This window comes from Trichechus manatus, unplaced genomic scaffold (assembly GCF_000243295.1).
Source record: "Trichechus manatus latirostris isolate Lorelei unplaced genomic scaffold, TriManLat1.0 scaffold00151, whole genome shotgun sequence".
NCBI lineage: Eukaryota > Metazoa > Chordata > Mammalia > Sirenia > Trichechidae > Trichechus > Trichechus manatus.
In genome coordinates this window covers 4,817,283-4,834,808 of record NW_004444087.1, presented here as the reverse complement: position 1 = coordinate 4,834,808, position 17,526 = coordinate 4,817,283, and positions in this window count along the sequence as shown.

The window sequence follows — 17,526 nt, the reverse complement described above, 5'->3', positions numbered from 1 at the left end:
CTCTCTCTGTCAGCTCTAGAGGAAGGTCCTTGTGATGCATCAGTCTTCCCTTGGTCTGGGAGCGTCTCAGCACAGGAACCTCAGGTCCAAAGGACACGCTCTGCTCCCGGCACTACTTTCTTGGTAGTATGAGGTCCCCAACTCTCTGCTTGCTTCCCTTTCCTTTTATCTCTTGTAAGATTAAAAAGCGGTGCAGGCTACACCCCAGGGAAACTTCCTTTACATTGGATCAGGGATGTGACCTTAGTAAGGGTGATACAGTCCCACCCTAATCCTCTTTAACATAAAATTACAATCACAAAATGGAGGACAAGCACACGATACTGGGAATCATGGCCCAGCCAAAATGATACACACATTTTTGGGGGGACATATTCCAATCCGTGACAGTCAGGAAGCTCAGCTGAAACCTGTTCAGCATCATAATAACACACAAGCCGGCACTGACAGAGGGGTGATGGCTGCGCATGAGGTGCGTTGACTAGGAATCAAACTGGGTCTCCTGCATGGAAAGCAAGAATTCTATCACTGAACCACCAATGCCTCAAAAACTAGTTCCCATCGAGTTGACCCCAAATCAAAGTGACCTCATGCATGTCCGAGTAGAACTGTGCTCCATAGGGTTTTCAATGGCTGATTTTTTGGAAGTAGATCGCCAGGACTTTCTTCTGAGGCATCTCTGGGTGCACTCAGTATTTTGGTTAGCAGCGAAGCATGTTAGCCATTTGCACCACCCAGGGACTCCATCAGAAATGGGAAACCCAAGTTGTTTCTTCGGTTGAACCCACTGGAATTCCACCACTGGAATGTCTCACAGGATGTTATCGTTGGTTGCCATGGAGTCGATTTTTGACTCATGGCGACCTCAGGTGTGCAGAGTACAACCGTGCTCCATACGGTTTTCTAGGCTATGACCTTTCAGAAGCAGATCGCCAGGTCTTATTTCCAAGGCACATCTGGGAGAGTTTGAACCTCCAACCCTTTGGTTAGTAGCCCAGCACTTAACCATTTGCTATACCCAGGGACTTTTATTTCTCACAAAGTTCTGGGGTAAAACCTTCCGGACAGATGTGTCTGACAGCCACTTCTCTCTCCCTGAGATCTGGCCATTGAAGAGACCAGTCTCAATGTGGCAGCCACCGGCAACTCGTGGCTGATAAGATTTACATTAATTAAATGAAATTCTTCCAGCCTATGCACCTCACGCCAGCCACCACCGGTCCCTCAGTGTAGGACATCTGAGTGGTGGTCCATAAAAGAGGAGAAGAGACTCGAAATCAGAGGGAAGACGCCGGGTGAAGATACATCTACACTCCAAGGAATGCCGGGTTTGAACACCACCAGACCTGAAAGAGACAAGGAACGATCTTCCCCAAGAGCCTTCAGAGGGAGCATGGCCCTGCCGACACCCTGTATTCAAACTCCTAGGCTCTAGAACTGTGAGAGATGAAGTTTCTGTTAGTCTAAGCCCCCCAGTTTGTGGTCCTTTGTTATGGCAGCCCCGGGGCCCTAGGGCAGGTGGGTATCAAAGAAGGGGGACAGAGGCGCTCTGGCCTCCCTCCTGTCTTGGCTCAGCCCCCTGATGCGGGCAGCCCAGGGCACCACACTGACAATCCTGGGGCCACAACACAAAACCAGATCCATGGCCGGCAAGCTCAGCCTGGCATTGAACTCCAGGGTTCTCGGCTGCTCCCATAGTCTAGCAAACAGTTCAGCACTCAGCTGTTAACCAAAAGGTTGGAAGTTTAAGTCCCCCTAGAGGTGCCTTGGAAGAAAGGCCTGGTGGTCTACTTCCTAAAAATCAGCCACTGAGAGCAGAGGCAGGATGAGAAGGCAGAAAGGGACAGGAGCTGGTTAGATGGACATAGGAAACCCAGGGTGGGAAGGGAGAGTGTGCTGTCACATTATAGGGATTGCAACTAGTGTCACATAACAATAAGTGTGTAAATTTTTGTATGAGAAATTAACTTGTGCTTGAAACTTTCACCTAAAGCACAATTTAAAAAAAAAAATCAGCCATTGAAATCCACAGTTCTACTCTGACATACATGGTCGGGTCCCCATGAGTTGGAATTCACTTGATGGCAACTTTTTAATTTTTTTATTTTTTCAGCTTCTCCTGCCTGCTCCTCTTGGAGCTCACTGTGTGATTGTGGTGGGTGGGAGCCCAATGGTAGAGGCAGCGACTGCCCAGGAAGCTTCCGGAAGGCAGCCACACTGGCGCAAGTGCCTGGAGCTTCCACATGGCCAGGCCAGGGCGCCACCCTCCTCGCTCCAAGAGAGAGCGGAAGGCCATCGAGCTGGTGGCAAACTCGGTCCTGGCAGCTCCCCAGGCCTCCCCGGGGCCGGCTCAAGTTTCCAAGGAACGTAAACTCTGTCTTACAAATTAAGATAGTGACTCCCTCGACTGAACGCATTAAAAATAGCCCTGCTGACTCAGTCCCTCCTCAAAGTTCTGTGGGAAAGGGCCTGCAGGCAGAGGGCTGACCCACGGGCCACATGCTCACCCAGGGCTCACACGGCTCATGAAGAAAGCACAGGAGCTATTCTAGGCATGGCGAGTCCCTCAATGGGTGGGCAGCCACAGGGCTGGCTCCTGTCCTGGCCCCTTTGGGTGCCTGGCTGGGTACCTACTCCACATAGCAGGGTAGGGCTGGGGGTTCAGAAACCGGTCACAAGTTCTCTAATCTCCACTTTCTGACTTCTCTTCCTCCTCCAAAATTGGCTTTTCCAGTCTCTCCTCCTCTGGAGCAATTCTTGGGCCCCAAAAGGGGAAAATGCAACATATAAGTGCATGCTTTATATAACCCACTTAGGATGCTTTGGGCTGCAAGTACAGGTGAACTGACTCAACATGGCTTCAAACTAAGGCAGTGTGTAATCTCACATGACCAGGTGCACAGGTTAGTGCACTCCATGACCATGTGATATCACAGGACCCAGGTTCCCACCTCTTGTCGGCTTGGCTTTGGTCCTCAGAACAGTTTCCTCATGGTTGCAAAATGACTGCCACAGCACCGAGGATCACATCCTCACCCACCAACCTCTAAAGGCACCTCTTCCTTGTGCCTTTTTTAAGAGCCAAGATGTTCCCAGAAACACTCTGCCTTCTACCCTAGAGACCCTGGAGGGTCTGCCTGTGTACCTGGAGTGTCTGCCTGCACACCTGGCAGGCCTGCTGGAGCACCTGGAGGGTCTGCCCACACACCGGACAGGCCTGCTGGCATACCTGTTGGGTCTGCCTGCACACCTGGTGGGTGTGGGATTGCAGCCAGCTCAGCAGCTCCTCCAGCTCCTGCCAGGTCTCACCTTTCACCTTTCCTGAACTCCGCCCAATGTGTGTGCACCCTGGGGGAGGCACAGGTGGCCCCTCATGGAGCTGGGAGGAGGCAAGAGAGAGAAGTGGTGGTTTCAGAGTGGGCTCCAGCTCAACTTTGCTACCCCCCCAACTCACACTCACCGTCCCCCCAGGCCCAGCCCCAGGGCAGGTGCAATGGGGTCACTAGACTGCTGAGCCCACCCCCATGTCTGCACAGGGTTGGGTCTTTATGACAAACCCACAATCCCACGTCACTCAGAGCAGTGCTGTTCTCGATGGAATCCTGGCAGGAAGGACAGCAAGAATCTCCAGGGTTTGGAGTCTAGGGATTCCAATGGGGCGGGAAGCATTTCAGCTCTCCCAGTGGTTCTCATAGGAGATAAACAAGAACAGGACAGGCAACAGCAGCCATGGTGGGTCTGTAAGAAACCAGGGTCTCAGTGGGGCTGCCTTCATGAACTCTGGCTTGCGCCAGCCGGTCTCAGTCATCCCCGAGCTCTGTCCCAGCGAGCGGCCCAGGGTGCAGCCCTAGGTGGGTTGAAGGCCTCGGGCATCTCCCTCAAAGCCAGTGGCCCCCACTGTGATCCTCTGCTCTTGTGGCTAAACAAACCTTCGTCTCTTCTCAAATCCTCATCTTATTATCAAGTATTTTGCATAATTGGAAGAAAAAGACAAGAGCATACTTTTGTGCTGACTACATGAAAACACAAAATCAATTCAGGCCCTTCTACTGACCCCAACATGTCCATGGAGTCGAGTGAGTCGAGAGATGAATTGTTCATATCTTAGGAAACCAGTCTCCCAAACATGTGTGGAAATAAATCAGGTTTTCCTCCCAGAGTGGGGCTGACACGCAGGAGGGGCTGCAAATTTGAGGGATGAGGCGTCACAGGCAGATCCCTTCTGCAGCTTGCGACACTCAGTACGGCTTGTCACTGAACACTCCAGACCAAGAGACATTGCATCTCTGCATAGCTGCCCCTGGGAGGAGGCAGTGGCCCAGGGGACAAGAAAACAGGGCTGGAAGCCAGGACCCCACCAGGCACCAACTGCATGGTCTCGAGCAGCTCATCCACCACCCTGCACCTCACTTCCCAGGTGATGACTCAAGGGCTTGAGGGCTCAGCATCAACATTCTGTGGTCCTAAATCAAGCATGTTGCTGATAGTTTCCCCAAAACTCACGTGGAATTCAAAATCTGGATCTCTCAACTCATAAATCTCACTCAAGGCAGGAGGTCTTTGCTGGCCTTGGGGTCCTCCTGTTGCACACAGGAATTACAGCTGGGCCCACCCTTTAGGGGTGAGGGAAGGACAGGTTTATCCAAGAGCTTTTTACAAGGGCTAGCTCTTCTAGCCCCAGGTGGATCAAAAGTGAAGAGGACTTGGAGCACTTACTGATGAAGATCAAAGACCACAGCCTTCAGTATGGATTACACCTCAACATAAAGAAAACAAAAATCCTCACAACTGGACCAATAAGCAACATCATGATAAATGGGGAAAAGATTGAAGTTATCAACGATTTCATTTTACTTGGATCCATAATCAACACCCATGGATGCAGCAGTCAAGAAATCAAAAGACACATTGCATTGGGCAAATCTGCTGCAAAAGACCTCTTTAAAGTGTTGAAAAGCAAAGATGTCACCTTGAAGACTAAGGTGCGCCTGACCCAAGCCATGGTATTTTCAATCGCATCATATGCATGCGAAGCTGGACAATGAATAAGGAAGACAGGAGAATTAATGCCTTTGAACTGTGGTGTTGGTGAAGAATACTGAATGTACCGTGGACTGCCGAAAGAATGAACAAACCTGTCTTGGGAGAAGTACAACCAGAATGCTCCTTAGAAGCAAAGATGGTGAGACTATGTCTTACATACTTTGGACATGTTGTCAGGAGGGATCAGCCCCTGGAGAAGGACATCATGCTTGGTAAAGTACAGGGTCAGCGAAAAAGAGGAAGACCCTCAACGAGATGGATTGACACAGTGGCTGCAACAATGGGCTCAAGCATAACAACGATTGTGGGCATGCAGCAGGACTGGGCAGTGTTTCGTCTGTTGTACATAGGGTTGCTATGAGTCAGAACCAACTTGACGGCACCGAACAACACCAACAACAGCAGCTCTACTTTGGAAGGTAGGAAGGAGGGTAAGGAAGGAAAGGAAGGGAGGGAGGGAGGGAGGGAGGGAAGGATAGAGGAAGGAAAAGGGTAACTTGCCATCCAATCTCAAATTTGCCTCCCAGAACTGTTGTGTTATTTTTTACATAACTTTTTACTTTGAAATAGTTTAAGAGTCACTAGAACTTTCAAGGAGTCCCTAGGTGGCAAAAATGGTTAAGCACTCAGCTACTAACTGAAAGGTTGGCAGTTCAAGTCCATCCAGAGGCACCTCAAAAGAAAGGCTTGGTGACCTACTTCAGAAAAAACAACCATTGAAAACCTCATGGAGCACAGTTTTACTCTGACACACATGGGTGTGAACAGGTGGATAGATGGAAGGATGGGTGGGTGGGGTGGATGGACGGATGGATGGAAGGATGGATGGGTGAATGAATGGATGGAATGGTGGACCGATGGATGGGGATGGATGGATGGATGGGTGAGTTGATGGACGAATGAATGGATGGATGATGGATGGATAGGTGGGGTGGATGGATGGAGGAATGGATGGATGATGGATGGAAGGATGGTTGGGTAGGTGGATGGAAGGATGAATGGGTGAGTGGATAGATGAATGGATGGAAGGATGGTTGGGTGGAAAGATGAACGGATGAATGGATGGAAGGATGGATGGATGGAAGAGTTGGTGGGTGGGTAGGAGGGTGGATGGATGGATGGATGGGTGGATGGATGGATGGATGGATGGGTGGATGGATGGATGGATGAATGGATGGATGGATGGATGAAAGCATAGGGGGGTGGGTGGATGGATGAACAGGTAGAAGGATGGATGGAAGGGAGGATGGATGGGGATGGATGGATGGATGGATGGATGGATGGATGGATGGATGGATGGATGGGTGGGCAGATAGATAAATAGAAGGATGGAGGGGTGGGTGGATGGATGAGTGGATGGAAGGGTGGACAGATGGCTGGATGGATGGAAATGGGGATAGATAGATGGAAGGATGCATGGGTGGGTAGGTGGATGGAAAGGACCAGAGGGGCAACTCCACTCTGATTTCCACCTGAGGTTCCTGCAAGGGGCACCCAGCCCATGTCTGACAGGAGTAACTCTTTCTCAGCTGGGACTGACCAGCAATTGCCCTGTCACTGTGGGATTGAGGCTGAGCCTGGGAATCAGCTCCACAGCTATGCATGGAGGGGTCTCCATGCCACAGTGCAAGGAAGGCCCTATCCGGTGCCTTATGGGGTGTTTGCTCAGGGCTCGGGGCAGCCTGGGGTCATATTTGATCAGGACAAGGGTTAAGTGCTGCTGCTCTTTAAAAGCCAGAGCTGAAATCCATGCAGGGCCTCCTCCCTCAGACTTACCACCTTGGTGGGCTGTGCCCCACCTTGGGGGTCCCTCTGTGTTCCCCTTGCCCCTTGAGTGGCTAATCTCCCTCCACGGATGCCGGCGGAGCCAGTGCCTGCTGGAGCCTCCCTTTACCGTTTTGTGAAAAAACCATTTATTGTCTGCATTTCTCGGGATTCTATAATCTCACGGCTGCGGCTTCCTGAGGCGTTGCCATGGAAATGAATTTTCTGTCATAAATAAAAGTATTCTGGGGTCAGGAGATCTCAAGCATAACTAGGACAGATTTTGAGGGGGAAAATGCCAGGATTTCTGAAACGTGCCAGAAGACAGCTTGGGTTCCATTTTCCAGAGGGTGTTTTTCAGGCTGTTTTGAATTTGGCACTGCCGTCTGCCCACCCCTCACGGTGACCAGCCCCCTGCTGTCCCCCTAGCCAGGCCAGGCTCTGTCCCCTCTTCCCCTGCCCCACGCCCTCCCCTCCTCTGCCCCGGCCAGATCCCGAAGCCCCAGGGACATTGATTTTAGAAGCCGGGTGACATTGTTGGACAAGATCTGGTTGACCCTGAAGATGGGTTGGTTCTGGGGGTCCCAGGGGCCCCAGGAGGGGCCTGGCTTCCCACATGGCTTTGCTGTGTTCTCAGGCCCCTTTCTCTCAGCCCAGACCCTCACCTGGGAAGGATTCCAGCTTTCTCACCTGGGACTCCGGCACACTCCGAACAGGTCTCACCTGCCAGATGTTTCCCTTGAGCTGGGAGCAGGGAGGGGGGACTCACTAGCCCCAGGAGGGGCTCTCGAGGCTCCTGGTCCCCATCCCACCACCTGCCAACTGAGGGGAAAGTGAGCTTTCAGGGTTTCCTATTATTTGGGGTCACCAGGTCAGTGTTTTAGGAGGTGGTGGGAGCAGCCCTGGAGAGGAAGGTATGCAAGGCCAAGGGGCCCTGGACGCCACCCAGGCGAGGGGGCTGTTTGCCAACCCACCCTGCCCACACACACACACACACACACACACACATATCTCATGTTAGGTAAACACACAGCCCTAGCCTGCCACAGCCCCCGGCTCCAGCCGCCCTCCATCCCACAAAGAGGCCTGAAGACCCGGGGCTGGGACTGTGCCACCTATCCTCCCAGCTCCCCTGACCCCACTAAGGCCACTGCTTGGTATAAGGGGAATAGGGAGGGTGGTGTGGCAGAGGAGAACACCGGGCTAAGCGGGCAGGAAGGTACCAGAGAGAAGTCAGAGAAGATCTGGGTCTCAGCACAGTGGCCCATCTGAGGGCTTGTCCCTCCCAAGACAGCTGGAGAGGGCAGTGAATGGGCTCCAAATAAATGCTGGGAGTGGGGGAGGAGAGAGAGAAGGGAGAGCAGGAAGGAGGCCTGCTCTGGGGATGCTGCCTTTGTAATCTGGCCCTGAGGCTTCAGTCATGTCCCACTTCCTAGGGGGGCCACATGCCCTCCTTCCCCTATCTAACAGGTCCTTGGCCCGCACCAGGGCTCCTGGTCCTTTCCCAGCAAGGATGCCCCCTAGAAGTCCCCTAGCAAAGTCAGGTGAAACAACCCCAAGAACGCCCTCCTTAGCCTTGCAGCCTCAATGATCGGCGAGGGCCCCTTAGCCCCTGGAGGGCCAAGGGCCAGGGTCACACAGCCTAGAGAACGGACGAGAGCACCCCCAGCCTGACCTGCCCCCCACCCCCACCCCATCCTGCCTCCAGCCTGAATGAATCCTGACACTATTTGCTTGAAGCCCTCGCTAAGCAGCAAAGCCAGCTGGGGCAGGCTGGGACCTGCAATGCCGCGTGGAGCTGTCTGGGTGTACCCCCCTCCCATACCCAGGCTCTGACAGGGCCGCCCTCAGAAGGGGAGGGTGCCGGAGGCCACCTTCTGTCTACAGCCTCACCAAAGTGGCTGCAGGGCCTGGCATGTCCTTCCTCCACAGGGGGTTCTAAGAGGGCCCATGGACCACCCCCACCCTGAGGACCCATGGCCCACTCACCACCCTGAGAGCCTGCATCCCAACACCCCCACCCTGAAGGCCTGCAGCCCACCCCTATCCCTGAGGGTTCACAGCCCTCCCCCCACCCTGAGGGTCCTGAGGGCATATGTGTCTGTGTGTGTGCATCTGTTTCTTTGGGTTTCTCTCTCTGTGTTTGTCTCTGTGCATCTGTGTCTCTCTGTGTATCACCCTGATCCAAAAACCAAAAACATCACAAGAAAAGAAGACTACACACCAACCTCCCTCCTGAACACAGACACAAAACCCTTAACAATGTGCTAGCAAATAAAATCCAATAATACATGAAAAGGATACTACATCATGACCACGTAGGGCTTATCTCTGAATGCAAAGTTGGTTTCATATTTGAAAACCCCATCAGTGGAATAAATAAAAACAAGGAAAAAAACCAAACTATAGGGTTTTCAGTGGCTGATATTTTGGAAGTAAATCACCAGGCCTTTCTTCCAAGGCACCTCTAGGTTGACTCAAGCAGCCAACGTTTTGTTGAGCAGCTCAATGCTTAACCATTTGCACCACTGAGGGACTCCATCAATGGATACACCATATTAATAGAAAAAAACAAACAGATGATCTTCTCAATAGCTGCAAGAAAAGCACTTGACAAAATTCAACACTGTTTCATAATAAAAGCATTCAACAGATAGGAATAGAAAGGAACTCCCTCAACTCAATAAAGAACATCTGCCTAAAACATACAGCTAATGGTGAAAGACTGGATACTTCTCCCTAAAGATCAGGAGCAAGACATAGATGTCTGCTCTTGCCACTTCTATTCAACATTGTACTCGAATTTCTAGCCTGAGCAATTTGGCAAGAAGAAGAAATAAAAGGCATCCAGGTTGGAAAGAGAGAAGTAAAAATACCCCTATTTGCAGATGACATGATCTTGTGTAAAGATAATTCTAAGGAATCTACACAAACACACACAAACTATTAGAGCTAATAAATGAGTTTAGCGATGCTGCAGGCTGCAAAGTCAATATACAAAAATCTATTGTATATTTATCAATATACACTAACAATGAACAATCCAAACATGAAGAAAGTAATTCCATTTGCAATAACATCAAAAAAATAAAATACGTAGGAATATATCTAACAAGAGGAATGCAAGACTTGTACATCGAAAACTGCAAAACATTATTGAAATTTTTTAAAAACTCAAGTAAATGGAAAGACATCCCATGTTCATGGATTGGGAGACATAATATTGTCAAAATGGCAACGCTTCCCAGATTGATCTACAGATTCAATGCAATCCCTATCAAAATCCCAGCTGCCATTCTTGCAAAAGTTGACAAGCTGCTAGAGTACAAATGGAAATACAAGGGACTCGAAATATCCCAAACAATCCTTGACTACGAAGAACAAAGCTGGAGGACTCATTCTTCCCGATTTCAAGACTTAGTACAAAGCTACAGTAATCAACACAGTGAGGTGTTGGCATAATGATGGACAGCAAGATCAGTGGGAGACCCCCACCTGCACAAAATTTTGGGCAACGCTAGTTTAATCCAACAGTTTAGTCACCTTGTTGTTGCTGTTGTTAGATGCCGTTGAGTCAATTCCAATTCACAGTGACCCCAAGTGACAGAGTAGAGCTGCCCCATAGGGTTTTCTAGGCTGTAATCTTTACGGGAGCAGGTGACCAGGTCTTTGTCCCGAGGAGCAGCTGGTGGGTTCGAACCACCACCTTTTTTCCTTACAGATGAGGAAACTGAGTCCCAGAGAAGCCTCTGGGATCTCCAGCCCATGCCCCTCCCTCTGACATAGGCTGATCCAATGCAGCAATCTCGGCATTGAACCAAGAATAAATAAACTTCTCAGAACTGCCAGCCGTGGGCCCCAGCCCTCCCAACAGTCTAGAACTCAGAGTTTAGCTTTTCTGTCCATCAGGCCTGGGGGACAGGAGGCAGGGAACGGGGCCCTAAGACAGCAGAGGACAGACATGGCTCAGGGGTCAGGTGAGCTCCCAGACATCTGCAGTGCTGAGTTATATGTCTCCAAGCCTCCTCCACCCGGGTGGCTGCTGCCTCCCTGCCTCCCAGGGACAAGTTCTGGCAAGTCCACATTGGCCTCTTTCTCTTAGGAAACAAAGCTTTAGGGAAAGCTTCCTTCCCTTGAACCTTGCAAGGCTGAGGTGGATGAGGAGAATGAGGAGAACTGGGACCTGGGCTGGGCGTGGGAGGTCTTGCAGCCTACTCATCAGAGGTGCTGTGCACCTCCTCCAGCAGCCTCTGGGGACCTGGAGGGCTGAGCCAGGGCCAGGATGCCTCCTTGGCTCTGGGGCGTTGGAACAGGAAACTGGAGTCCCCAGAGTCTGCCCACGCCAGGCCTTACCAGTAAGAAGGTGTCAGCAGCTAGCCAGGTCCACCTCAGGCTCTTTACCCCCTAGCACCCGGAGAAGATGTCCCCCATCCCTCAGCACCCACTGACCCACCACATCCCCTCCCTGCATGGGATAGACACCAACCCAGAGCTAACATCTTGGAGCTGTGGCAGAAAGAGCCAGAATATCCTCTGAACCCAGCCTCTGCCCCACGGCCCCAGGATTGATCCCCAACTCTCCCCCAAGGGCTCCACAGACCCTTGCTGTAGCCCAAGATTGCTGGGCCAACTTTCAGGAAGCTCGCACCCCCTCCCCAGGCATGGTGACAGAGCCTGTGCTACGAGGCAGGTCCAAGGCTGGCCCGCCTGCTGTGCGCTGGATCTTCTGAAGGAGGCTGAGTTAGGATGGCACAAGATGGGGTCTGGGGAGTAGTCTCATGGGCAGCAGAGTTGCCCAGGACAGAGTGAGGGCCAACAGCTGGTCTGGGCCCCCCTGGGGAGGGGTCTACCCCAGCAGAGCCCCATCAGGCAGCTCCTCCAGCCCTGAGCCTGGAACCCGGAATGGGTCCCCCGCTCTGCCTAGGAGGGACTCAGAGGGGAGAGAAGTGTTCTTCCATCTGTCTGTCTGTCCTGCACACCAGAATGACAGGGCCACAGAGGGTCTGGTAGAGACCAGCCCAATGCCAGCCAGAGCATGGCAGCTAACAGCCCGGTGCCCAGTGCTGGGGTCACCGGGCTCCAGCCCTGGGGCTGGAAGGGGCACAGGGTGGCTTCTGCCCCTGGTCAGGCTGGGTGGGGGCCTCAGGCCTGGGGCCCCCACCTCAGGCGGGCCAGACACCGGTGCGTGGCAGAGCAGTCCCGCAGGGCAGCCCTATGAGTGACTGCCCACTAATTGGCAGGCCCTGGGCCAGATGATGAATACTCCACATTTTTTGGCTGCTCGAGGGCCTGGTTGGAAACAGTCGCTGTTTTATTTTGCAGATACCACACACCCTGCATCTGAGAGCTCTCAGGGAACGGGGGTGGATTCTGGCTCGCTGTCCCAGAGGGGACAGTGTGGCCCAGGGGTGGGCCATCACCTTGAGGCCGGAGGGTGCTGGCCTCCAACCCAGGGAGAACTTGGGGATTCCTCCACTGGCACAGCCAAGGCCACTGCGGTGGGGGCCCTGGGCTGGGGGCAAGGACCCCTGATGTCTCAAAGCCCCCAGGCTCCCGAGCACTGAGCTTACCCCTCAGGCTTGTGGTCTCAGGCCTCCATCCTGGGCCTACCCTGGGCCTGCTGTTTCTGGGTGATGCAGGCGACCCTGAAAAGACTGAAGGGGCCCCAGATTGGGAAGAGACAGATAGGGTCCAGGAAAGCACATTCAGTCCTGGGGGGAGGTGGCTCAGCTCCTCAGAGAGGGGAGGGTGGAGAAGCTTCTGGTTCCCCAAATCTAAAGACCATCTGCTCCAACCCCTTCATCCTAGCTCCAGTCAGCAGAGAGCCCCATGAGCAACAAGAGCCCCATGAGCAATAAGTCAAAGGTGAATGATGACCTTCCCCTTGCACGTATAGCAGGGGGCTCATGGGATGGGCAATGGGATGAGGTGAGGTTCAACAGGCCTGGGGTCGAGGCTGCGATCCTGTCACCTCTACAAGCCGCTGGGTGAGCTCACCCCCTAACTCTTCCTCCAAGTTGAGGTGAGAATCCCAGGGTGTGTCCCCCAGGGTGCCCCCGCAAGTCCTCACAAATACCCTCCACCGACCAGCACGGCAATCTGGCAGGTCTTAGTGAGGGGCGGGGCAGGGCAAGGAGGTAAGCTCGGAGGAGCCCACATTCCCGGAACCCCTGGGCTGCATCCCCCCCACCCCCCTCCTGCTAAGTTCCCCCCAAGTGCATCCTCCCTGGGCTACGCCCCCCTGGTCACATCCCCCCCATGTCCCCTCGAGCTGTGTCTCCTTTGCCGGCTCCTCCCACATCTGGCTGCATCCCTCCAGGCTGCATCCCAGGAGGTTAGGCCCTGGACTTCCCATGCACTTGGCGTCTCTGACCACAGTGAAGACTCCGGGGGCTGAAACTGCCACCCGTGTTCCTGACCAGGCCGCCGGAATCCACAGGCCGTGCACTCCCCGCGATGTCAACCCCCCCTACCCCAAACGATGTCATCGGAAGGAGTCTCAGGAGGTGGGGCAGCTGGAACAAGCCGCTGTTTGTGGCCATGAAGGCCTGCAGACTAGGGACTTTATAAATAGCCTCCGGCCGGGGCAGGTTCAGGGCACGCGGTGTGTTTTCCAGGCCACAGGCCCCATCAGACAATGCCGACCCATTGAGCTCGGCCACAGAGACCCTGAGCCCATCCGCCTGCTTGACCCCCCGCCAAGCCCCAAACCTCGGTCTCACCCGCTGTGGGGGACTGGTTCCAGGCAGAACTCCAAGGAAGGGGGGTCAGCCAGGCAAGGGCCCCCACTCTGCGCAAGCATGGTGCCAGCTGTTCTCCCACGCTACCTCATGGGGCCCCCCACAGACATGAGGAGGGTCCACGGGGGGGTCCTGGGGCCCTGAGGAGTGAAGGGACCCATCTAAGGACACAGACCCCCAACCCATCCCCACAACATTGAGAAGCAAAGTGCAAGAAGGCTCGGCACCCACTCCCCAAGCCCCTTGGAGCTGGCCCAGGGCCATACCAGACATGGCTGTGCCAAAAATGCATGCCACGCTGCCACACAAAGCTCCTTCCGTTCAAGGAGGCCGAGTCAGCAGACACGGAGACCCCTCTGCCGCTCACTCACACAACACCCATAAGGTCTAGGCCAAGCACACGGGTAAGTGGCAGCAAGACAGGCCCAGCTTCGGCCTCCACACACTCACAGTTAGAGGGGTGCCGTGCGTGCAGACCCGGTAGGGACAGAAAGGAGTTGAGTAGGTGAAGCAGCCAGGATGGGGTTCCCGGCCGAGCCAACATCATGGGCGTGTTCCAGGTGCACAGAAAGCAGGGCTCTTCGGAAAGCGATGCAGTGTGTGGCTGGGGGAGTGAGGCAGGTGACAGGGGCACACAGTGAGACTGGAGAGAGGTCACCTGGCCAGGCGGGGCCCCACTGCTCGTGAAAGATCAGAAATTGATCACTAGGCTTTTCTTCCGTAGGCTCCAACCATAAGCCTTTCAGTTAGTAACTGAGTTTATGAACCGTTTGCACCCCTCAGGGGCTCTGTCTCAATAATAAAACCAAACCAAACCCACTGCTGTTGGGTCGATTGCAGTTCATGGCGACTCCATGTGAGTTAAAACACGAAACATGCTGGCTCAGGGCCCAGTATGCTGTAAATGTCCAATGCAGATCGCTATTGTGACCTGGACAGTCAGGGCAGGAGTGCGAGGTGAGTTCCCCATTCCAGGGAATGGGCAGGCAGGGGGATTCTGTTAAGCCGAAAAAGTTCTAACTCCTGTGACCTGGGGCGGCTGGCTCACTCTCCGTTTTCGGCCCCATTTCAGAGATGAGGATTTGGGCAGGAGTCTCTTTTTGAACTGAACCTATTATGTATGCAGTCCATGGGGAGAAGGGCCCGACCAGCCCAGGATCAGCTTTTGGCACCAAAACCCACCGGGACGGCCCAGCCCTGCCGGCTCCCGGCATTGAAAGGCAAAGCTGGGCCACTGCAGGGTTGTCCTCTCAGCCTGGCTCCCAGCTCTAGGGAAAAGAGAGACCAGGGGAGGCAGGATGGCCTTCCAGCACAATTCCAGCAGCCCCCTGCACACAAGAGCGGCCTAATATCCTCCGAGAGTGGCCCAGTGTTCCCCAAGAGCAACCCAGTGTCCCCCAAGAGCAGCCCGATGACCCCCAAGAGCGGCCCAGTGTCCCAAGACTGCATGGTCTGGGCTCTTCTGCTCAGGGTGCCCCCGAGGAGCCAAGGACACTTCCAAGGGCACATCCTGTACCCCTAAATCGGGAGCAGTACCTCCAGGGCCCCACCCCCAATCCCTGAAGACACAGAGGCCGTGAAAACATGAGGGGGGTCACTCCTTGGGCCCAGCTAGAGGACAAGGAGGGCCCCGTCTGCAGCACCCTCCCGGCAGACAGCACCGTCAATAAGGACTTGGCCTGTGACTTACTTTGAAAAGTGACGCCAGCAGGGGCCTTGCTCACCGCTGGGAGTTCCCAGGCCAGCCGGCTGGAGGCCACCAGGAACCAAGCCTCTGTCTCAGTGGACAGTAACGTTCCCGCCAGCTCCAACCCATCTTACAGACGAGGATGCCGAGGCCTGGACAGAGACGGGAGCTGCCATACACTGAAGGAAGAGCCCAGTGAGGCCTGGAGACCAGGTCTCGTGACTCTGACGTGACAACGGGGGCAGTAAGGCAGAAGATGAGGGGGACCCCAGTCCCCAGTTAAGAGCTCGGCTACTAACCAAAAGGTTGGTGGTTCAAATTCACCCAGAGGTGCCATGGAAGAAATGCCTGGTGATCTACTTCCAAAAAATCAGACACTGAAAACCCTATGGAGCCCAGTTCTACTCTGACACACACAGGGTTGCCATGAGTTGGGGTCGACTCGACAGCAATAGGTTTAGGTGAACAGAAGTCCGACAGGGTCTCAGGCCAGCACACAAATCTCACCTCAGCCAGCCATGCTCAGCAGACCTGGACCCCAAGGGCTTCACTCCCCTGGGGTGAAGCTTTCTAGCCCGGAAGCACTAGAAAGAGCAGTGCCCATGTGGCAGGCTTTGAGGTCACAGCTAAGGAAGCAATGACACCGGGACTCCCAGCCCCAGCCCTTGGCCTGGACCCCACATTACACACCCTCACGCCAGCCCCTAGCCACCATCTACTCTGCAGCCATGACCGCTGAGGTCTGGGGAAGCCCCTTGCCATGACCATGGAGTCCGAGCAGACGCAGGTTCCTGGGAGCATGCCGGGGTGCAGTCCGGGGTTATGGGCGGGAGGGGGTGGGCAGGAGCAGAAATGCCCGGAATGCAAGGCTGAGCCGCAGCAAAGGCTGCAGCCCCACGTGGGCGACGCCACTGAAAACACTGCAGCCACCTCAAAGGCTGGGCACCGCCGCCTGGGTCGGCCACAGACCACAGCCTCCGCCAGCCACAGCCCCTTCCTGGCCGGGCGCGGCCACCGTCCTTCCTCCCCATGCAGGGGATGAGGGTGCTGGGCTGGTCAGCACTGTTAGCCACCACTGCCTAGCGCAGGGTAGGCTCTCACCTGTGAGTACATGAAGGAATGAAGGAATGATGGAAGGAAGAAAGGATGCTGACGAGCCACGTTCCCACCAAACCTTTCCCAGCGGTGCTTCTCTGTCCCCAGAAGTGCGCTAGGCTTTCCAGGTCCATTGCTCATGGACATGTCATTTCAGAGAACTTTGCATGGAGAAAGACTGAGCAGACTTACTGGCATCTCATGGCAGCACAGCTTCCATGTATAAATCACACGTTCATGCATCCAAGATCAGACCTATGTCTGCAGGCACAGCACATGAACAGCACAGGGCAGACACTGGACAGGGGTCCTTAGGCAAGAACTCGGCTGTCTGTCTGTGCCGCACCAGGCACAGCTGCCCTCCCCCCCAACCCAGATGCACCCCCTGACACCAAGCTTATTCACACTGAGAGTGAATCAGAAATCAGAAACCTGATCGAAAACGGAACTAGCATGCCACACTGTGCAGAAATTCCTTTTAAAACCTCCACAAACGTGTGGACGGCAGAGAAGTTAGCCACCCCCTTGGAGACAACACAATCCCAAGATCCAGAGGGAGCTGGGTACCACAGGAGCTGCAAGGCCAAGCACAGGGACACCAGGCCAGGGCAGCTGGCAGCCAGCGGGCAAGGCAGGACTCCCAGCCACCCAAACTGACCAGCCCCGCGAGCAGGCATGGCCCAGCCACTCTCACCCAGCAAGCTCACTTCTGGATTAAAACCCTCCATTCTCCCTGTTGGCTTGGTGGGGTGTATCCTCTCTACAAGGCAACACGCAGCCTGTGGGATGGAGTCCTCTGGCCTCCTCCCAAAAGGTTCTGGAATTCCTCAGGTAGGCACGGCATTCCTCAGTCGAGGGGGCAGGCCCAGAGGCCCCAGCTCAGAAAGCAAGACCAGCTATCACCCACGAGCCTTCCGACAACTGCCCATGTGAGGTGGGGATGGAGGTCTAGACTCAGGGATGCAGCTAATAAACTCGACTGCAAAATGCTTTTCATCTGCATGGGTTTCGTTTTGGGGTATTTCCTTTGTTTTGGTTCCAAAAAAAATAGCAGGCTCTCAGGTACATAAAAGTGTTACTATTCGATGAAAATACAAGCGTCACCTTTACAAAGAAGAAAACCACACATACATCTATGTCAAATACACATAGAGCATGGCATCTTACAAAAAAGTAAAGAATTTACGTTCTATCCAA